Raw genomic sequence first — 8,789 nt, forward strand, 5'->3', positions numbered from 1 at the left:
TGGCAGCGACACAAATCATAAAGCTGTAATTGTTGCAGCATTTTGAAATGAGGTTTCATAGATTTTAAGACCTAAAAGGAACATTCTATGCTCTAGTATGACCCGTGTAACACAGGGCATACAATTTCACCCAAGTAAGTATTTCTCTCTTGATCTCAATACTTTGTTGAATGTCAGAAACTTTGAAGGCAGTTCTTCAATAGCTTTTGATCAGGTGACAGTTATTATATTGTGAGCTAAATGTCCTTCTTGGTATAACAACACAGAAAAAAGAGGTATAACTGGCCAGGACGGCTCCCTGGGCAGTCCCTGCTCCACCCTCTCTCTGGACCTTCTTTGCATGTCTCTAGATCCAAAGGCTACACAAGTAGGCAGTGCACAGGAGCAGAAGCTGAAGCTCATTGCTACTGAAAGAAGACATCATCTCATGTTTTTGACACAGACATACATGTTGAGCATGGAAAATTTCCTGGTTTTAGCAGCAACAAAAAAATGAGGTGACAGATCCCTCCACCAGCAGCAAACTCCAGTTGCTGCCATACACTGCCCTTTGACAGAACTATGAGGGTGTTTCAATAAAGGAATGACAATTTCTAACCATTTTGTGTGCAGAGTGGACAACTGCACAGCATCAGGGAACACTGATGAGTGCACCCATAATTTATAACTATGTAGAGAGGTGATGTGGCCCAGTAAATGGTCACTGCACACAAAATGGTTTGATTTTGAAATTGCCGATACTTTCAGAAACACCCTTATATATTTCCCAGAATGTTCTTGACTCACTGACATGTGCTTAGTAGAACAAGCAGTGAGAGAACTGGTGTAAACAGTGTCTTTCTTACCAATATTCTGCAGCTCTTCTTACAAAAGCAGTCTCACGGAGGCCAATAGAATGACTCAGGTGAAGGAGTCCTCATTCATGAGGAAAAGTTGCAGAATTAGGTCCATCATTATTATGAATTTGCAGTAGACAGTGAAATAGGCACTCGAGTGCCTTCTGCTCATTTACTTGGCATTCTGAACATCAGCATGATATCACCACTGGTTAAAGACCTACTTCGTTCACTATTCTGTGGACTTTGGGGAAATTGAGAAATTGGTCTATCTCTGCAAAATCTGCAGAAAAACAAAAATGAACAACAAAAAAAAACTTACTAAAAAGAAAATGCTAACTCCCCAGCGGGAGCCAGCAGTCTTCCCTGCCATGCAGAGTGGCACAAAAAGGGCTATTGAGCATGCAGGTGAGCAGGCAAGATGGCTGCTACCCCTGCCACTTACTGCTGATTGATTGGCTGAGAGGGCTGCCTGTTGTGTAGCAACAATCAGTGGTGAGGGGTGGAGCTGTATGATAGACAACCCTCTTCAACAATCAGTGTGGGGGCGGCATCGGAGCTTCTCAGACAATCAGAGACATGGGGGAGGGGCCCACCATGATAAGCCTGTGAAAATGGTGGCCAGCCCCACGATCTGCCTGTGAAATGGGCTGCCCACTGCCTCGAGTTGGGTAGACCCCTACCAAAGGCTTATTAAAAATCTTGTATTGTTCTAGCACATAATATAATTTCACAGTAACACCATATGCCAAGAGGGGTTGCAGTTTTTTCAGTAGGCCAACATTTTCACTCAGCGACTTTTCTAAGAATGTTTTGAAGTTGAGGACTCTGGGATCACGACATAAATTTGACTGTCTGTCCTCCAGTCCTGAAAAACTCCCTAGCTGAATTAACTAGGTATTCCATGTGTGCCAGGTTTCCTAGCTTTCAGGGATGGATTTGGTAGCCATGTGGGTCTGAGACAAGAAGAAATGCAGAACTGTACAACTCTTGGTTCAGAGATGGTACCTTTTATTAGACCAACTAAGAAATAAAAAAAAAGATCTTTTTCTGCAAGCTTTCAGGCTCACATGCCCTTCCTCAGGCTCAGGGGAAATTAAAGATGGTAAAAAGTCCCCATAGATAGGAAATAAACTTCATTTTTGCACAGAGAAAGCTGAAGATGGTAGTCTGTTCCTCTGGGTCCATTAGAGTGTCTAGCTTATATTTTTGGGGCCTGACCCAGTCATCATAAAACTCACTGCTGGGATCTGGACATTTTCAATTCCATTTTCCATCAGTCTTTCCAGTTTCCACGCTTACATACCTGCTAAATTGTAAAAATTACCTTTATTTTGTTGCATGTGACTTCCTTGTGTTTTTGACCAGTGAAACCCTGTTGCCATATGTACTTTCTCCTCAGACACTCTGATAAACATGTGAGACAACCCAAGGGATCTATCATGGAAAATATTCAATGAAGAAACCATTATTCAGATGGTCCCATTAAGTCATTATCAACAGAAACATCATAGCCATCCAAATGACCTTTAACTGTAATATATTTCAGAATCACATGCTGGTGAATACATAAAAGATCATTAATGACCCCAGACCCCATCTGGAAAGCAGGCAGACATTGAGCATGAACTGAAAGATGCAATCTTGCCTTTTATAAAAGTATGAAAAGTGCTATATTTGTGCATAAAACATGTCACAAGGAAAATAGAAAACACCCTTATTAAACCAAAGCAATAGATCTTGTTTTGAAAACTGTGAAATTATTTTGGGTGCTTCCACTTGGCTCTCTAAGGGGTATTCATTAATTCACTGCTCCAGCCTGACCACTCAGACCAAGTTGTGACACACTCTCGTAACGGATCTCTCTCAAATGGCATTCTTCCATCTGTGTTAGTGCCATAGCATGCACCAGACTCACCACAATTCATTCTGTACACCATGGTACTCACCTGAGTCAAAGTGAAAACATTTTAGTTCTAAGCTGAACAGAAAAAAACAAAAACAAAAACATGAATGGAAATTAGGGTTGGCAAGCTGGTTAATTGACCGGTTAAATATTGTGAATTAACCAGTCAATTGAACTTCTGTTTTTTGACTGGTCAAAGATTATAGCAATTAAAAAAACCCAAACCAACACACTACTTATTTGTAGTTCTCTTTATAGAAATATGCTTTTTTTAATTGTTGACATATTTCTTAATGAAAAATTTTGCTTTTTCTGTGTATTATTTGCACCAATTGGCAATTTTTTATTACAATTTTTGACAGATATTGACAAGTCAATTGACTGAACTTTATTTGGCTGGTCAGATACCCAAACCTAATAGAAATGAGTATAAGGGGGTCAGCTTGAAATGGTGAGGGCATAGGTTAAAGTGACTGGGAGAAATTACACAGTAGAAGTGAGGATGCCAAATTAATTAATGTAAGAACTGTTATTAAATTGGCAATGTTTTTAATGTTAGTAGATTTGAGTTCAGAATTCAGCTAATTTATCATGAGCCAATTTCACAATTTATTACATAAACAACCTTTTATAAGGCGAGTGGAGTAGCAGATCTTAATGTAACCCCTGGTTTGTGCATGTGTAGCAACTTCTGGGATAGAAGGATATTAATTAAAATACCCCCTCTCTTCAAAGAGCAACAGCTTCCAGTGAAGTTGGCATGTATGCTTTAGCACCTGCCAAAAGGAGAACTAATAGTGGTTGTGTTCAGGGTCATGGAATGAATAGCAGCTAAACTCTTCTCAAAGATCATTGCCTTAGATATTAATCTCTTAGTTTGATGCAATGTTCAATTAATCCTTCATTCCAACAAAGAACAAGGAGTTGGAGAGAAGAGATTTACTATATGGTATTTGGTTAAATGCAATCTGCATGGATTTATTTTCTAACTAGATAAACCATGTTATACTTATTTGCATGTTTCCTTTGAAAAAAAAAGTTCCTATACATGTACCAAAAAGCAATCTCTATTATCTCAGGGACACTCTTAAATCATTTCAAGCCAATGTTGCCCTCTGTCCTTCCTGCAAAATCAGGACTCCAAGGCAATAAGCTGTCATGTTAGTTTCACTGAAAGTGCTATAGTGAAAGTGGTATATAGTCACATGTGTACAGATGCAAATGTATGTAAGTAGAGAATGAATTAAATGGCACACAAATATGTTTGGGAATGAGTAAACTCAGTAGAATTTGAGGTTTTGAGACCATCATTATCTAGTTTTCAAATGCTTGAGGGTTCACAAAACTGCAAACCAGATGTCTGAGAAGAAATGGAAACTCCCACTTCTAAGCTGGTTTGTCCCTTAGCCCCAGTGAGAAAAGGAAAAAGTTTCTCCTCTCATATTTCCCATGAGGGACAGAAGAATGGGCCAAGTCAGGTTGTGGCTCTAAGGAAAAGAGAAAGACAGGGACCTTCTCATTGTAAACTGAACTGTTCAGAATGGTTTGAGTTTTGAAACAGCAACTATTTTTTTTCACTGAAATTTCAGATTTAATTGAAAACAGTTGATGAGATCACAGCTGTGATAAGTTCACAGTTTCATCCACAGTTTGACCAGTTCTTAGTTTTGTATACTGGGCATATCTACATGTTCATTAATGCACAGTACTTACTTTACATTCAGTTTAGTACTTGTTTAATGAAATACTAACTAAATGCACAGTAACTATAGTTACTGCACTGTAGCGCCAGTGCACAGTTTTTTTGTGACGCTTACTGTGCAGTAGCCTAATAACACTTTGCAGTAGCATATTAGCAGTTTTTGCCCAGCACACTAGTACACAGTGTTATTAGGCTACTATGCAGTAAACGCCACGTGTAGATGTGCCCGCAGAATGACATCACTTGATGGTTCTCCAGCTTTTTGATTCTGCAGGCCTGTTAGAGCCTGATTCAAAGCTCATTCAAGTCAGGGGCATGGTCTGCCCACTGATTTCAGACAGGCCTCAAACAACCCAGCCAACCATCTGGCACCCAATCTTTGCTGCTCCTTGACTTTCAAATGTTGTTAATTTTGATACAGAAGAAGGGGCTGCAGACCACTGGTGGCCCCACCTATACCTCTAGAATCAGTGTATGCATAGTTGTCCATTAAAAAATCTTTGCTTAAAAGATTTGATCTTGAAGTCCAGGCTGGAGGAGAATGGTACTGGTTGTGCATGTACCTCAACTTTGAGTTGTTGGCCAAAGAAAAGTGATTTCCTATGTACAGGTTTCAACCTGCCTATGAGATTCCCATGAACAAGGATGTGAGGGTACACATCAGAAAGGGCATTACAGTGGGGTGCCAACCTTTTCTCTGTGCCTGTCTCGAGTGCTGCTCCCATCCCCTTCCTCAGTGAACTCTGCTACCTGATCCAATGCTCTGCTTTCTGTTTCCTGCCCTACCTGCCCCATGCTCCCTGCACCCTCCCAGATTTACCACATGCCACACACAGAAGCTGTCTGTGCTACAGGTGGCCTCCCTGTTGTATTGAGATAATAGGAGATGTGCGGTTGTCATACAGGTGGGATTACTGGGAAGCTGCTGGATACAGTGTTCCAAGCAGTTTGTAAATCATAGAATCATAGAAAATTAGAGTTGGAAATGAATTCAGGAAGTCATCTAGTCCACCCCCCTGCTCCAAGCAGGACCATCCCCAACTAGATCATCCCAGCCAGTGCTTTGTTTAGCTGGGTCTTAAAAACTGCCAAGGATGGAGACTCTACCACCTCTCTAGGTAACCTGTTCCATAGCTTTACTACCCTCCTCATGAGAAAGTTTTTCCTAATATCTAACCTAAGCTTCCCCTGCTGCAACTTGAGACTGTTGCTCCTTGTTCTGTCATCTGCCACCACTGAGAACAATCTAGCTCCATCCTCTTTCTTACCTCCCTTCAGGTAGCTGAAGGCTGCTATTAAATCCTCCTCCATCTTCTCTTCTCCAGGCTAAAAAAGCCCAGTTCCCCATAGCCTTTCCTCAGAAGTCATGTGCTGCAGCCCCTGCCCCACCCTTATCACTGCCTTCCACTGGACTCTCTCCAACAGAGCGGGCTTCTGCGCCCCCCTGGGAGAAGAAGCTGGGGGATGAGTCCCTTCCTTATATCCTCAGGGGAAGGGAAAGTGCAATACAGGCCTGAGGACAGCCAGATTCCTAGCCCACATTTTCCCAGCGCTGCCCCAGCCAGTGTGTGGGTCCCGGCTGCCTCTGCCAGGGTCACATTGCCCCACCACATCCTGGGATGGGCTGGGTCTGCAGGAGTGAGACCTGCACCCACCGCTGCAGGCTCCCTGCCTGCCAGCCCTCCACCCAGCTGGGGAATGAGGTACAGGCTAATTCAGCCGGCATGGCTTCCAGGGAGCCGGTGGAGCTGCAAGAGGCGGAAGCATCCGTGTTAGACATGGCTTTCCCATGCCTTTCCCTCTGCAAGGGGTATGTGTGTGTGTGTGTGTGTGTGTGTGCGCGCGCATGCGCAAGCAGATCAGTGCATGTGTGTCAGTAGATCAGTGTGTATTTGTGTGTATGTGTGTATGTGTGTGTGCATGTAAGTAGATCAGTGTGTGTGCAAGTATATCAGAGTGTGAGTGCAAGCAGATCAGTGTGTGTGTAAGTAAATCAGTGTGTGTATGTGTGTGTGTAAAAGCAGATCAGCTCAGTCCTGGGCCAGCCCTAGCCATGGGGCTGTGACTGCCAGTCCCTGAATCACAGAAGCACAGAATCCTAGAAAATGGGGGTTGGAAGGGACCTCAGGAGGCCATCTAGTGAGTCCAGCTCCCTGCTTCACACAGGACCATCCCCAACTAGATCATCCCAGCCAGGGCTTTGTCTAGCTGGGTCTTAAAAACCTCCAAGGATGGAGAGTCCACCACCTCTCTGGGTAACCTGTTCCAGTGCATAGCCACCCTCCTCATAAGAAAGTTCTTCCTAATAGCTAACCTATTGAAACAATCCAATGGATTAACCCCCTCTCCCTCTCCCTCTCCCCTTTCTCTCTCATGCAGTGGTCTGAAACCCGGCCACACTAACAATACACTGCAGGGCAACCAGCTGCAGTAGAAGCAGAGCTGGGGGACAGGAAGGGGTGCACAGGATCCAGGATGCTATAGGCATCTCAGCATTTACCTGGGGCCACCCAATTTTGAATGGATATGTGATCACCTGGGCTACGGGTGTCAAAGGCAGCTAGGCACGAAGCTTGGCCATGTAATTCCTTTTCATGCAGTTAGTTACAGAAGCCGATGCCCCTCAGCCATGTATCACTTGTCTCCTTTCTGGTCTCATTAGCTACTGAGAGCTGGGATTCCCAAGCCTGATGGGGCTGGAGTCAGAGAGGCATAAAGAAGTAGGGCTGGAAGGGACCTCCAGAGGTCACCTAGTTCAAGCCCTGTCTGAGGCAGGATCATCCCTATCTAAACCAGCAGATCTCAACCTTTTTATACCAGGACCCTTCTGTAAACATCAATGGCCAGTGTTGCTGGCCTAGTGCCTCTCACTCCTAACCCCCCACCCCCAGGCTCCCAGAGGGATCATGGGATGGGGTTGTGCGGGGCATGGGGGGCCCCAAGCAGCCCTTCACAGGCTGAAACTCTGCCAGCCTTCAAGAGAAAACCCATGATTTACCACATTTCTCTCCCTTTAAAGGAGAATCCATTTTTAAAGTTTGTTGATCCATATTTAAAGTTTGTTTGCCACTCTTTCATATATTCTTGCCACCCACTTTGGGGTCCCAATCCATGGGTTGAGAAAGGTGATCTAAACACTGCATAAGGCTACCCTTCACCCTGACCCAACACATCCCTAACACTCTCACCTGCAACAGGTAAAGCAGCGGTCCTACTTGTATAAATTGTTGTGCATTGGTTATTTGTTTGATTTAACAGCTTTCCTTATGGCAATAAACATTTTTATGTATATGGGAATCTAACCTTCACTAAGCTAGACATAAATTGGTGTGTATTGGTTATCAGACTAAACCAGGGGTATGGACACAATTCAAGGCAGCTTGCTTTTTGCTCCTCATTTTCCAAGGACAGAAGCCATCAGGGGTCATAAATGCATAGGGACTGCCATTGGGATCAGACCATAGGGGCATCTTGTTCAGTCTCCTGTGTCACTTACTGGGCTGGGGAAATACCATGACCACCAGGGCAGTTTTTCTAGTCACACCTGGGGATAACTGCTTTTCTGGCATGGGGTAGTACCCACGGAGGTGATATATAGTAAACCTCCCACTTGCTCGAGTGGGAAGGTCTTGGCTTTATGCCCACTTTATGGAAATGGGAGACTCCTCCCTAACTTGCTCCTGTGGCCATATGGCTGGGGGCAAGCAAAACTTGGGGGCATCTGAACCCCAAGTCTCTGGACCTGCAAGTAGGATGCCTGCCAAAGGATTTGGAAACGTCTGAAGCCCCAGGTGGGGTGGAGGATATTTGCTAGTTGTAGGGCCACTTATGGTTCTAGACTGACTCATGGATTTTGATTTGGATTGGAACACAAAAAATTATCTTAAAAAAAGTCTCCTGTCACTCAGTGGCAGAGAGCAGATGCTGGAAGGGAGCCCTAGGTCTGAGCAGGGTACGCAGGGTCCTCCCCTCCCACTTGCGGCCTGCAGCAGGGAAGGTCCAGGCAGTTCTGACTCAGAGGTTGTCCCCTCACTCCCACCCTGCCTGGCTTTGTTGCTTTAGGGTGTCAAATCTCTCTCCCCTTCCCTCCTAGCTTGGAAAAAAAGCCCTGACTTCTATGATCCTTTTTTTTTTCCTTCTCCCCTTTTCTTTGCAAAGCCACGGGCTTGGCAGGGAGGTTATTGAGGGGGAGAGGGGAGAAGAAGTGGGTGCTAGTGGTAGGGAGGGGGGCTGTTACAGGGAGAAGTGGGTGGTAGTGGAGGGGGAGGGTGTTCGGGGAGAAGAAGTGGGTGGTAGTGGTAGGGATGGGGGCTGTTAGGGGGAGAAGATGTGGGTGCTATGGTAG

The sequence above is a fragment of the Gavialis gangeticus genome, unplaced genomic scaffold, assembly GCF_001723915.1.
Source record: "Gavialis gangeticus isolate Ggan-Ray unplaced genomic scaffold, GavGan_comp1, whole genome shotgun sequence".
Classification (NCBI taxonomy): Eukaryota; Metazoa; Chordata; order Crocodylia; family Gavialidae; genus Gavialis; species Gavialis gangeticus.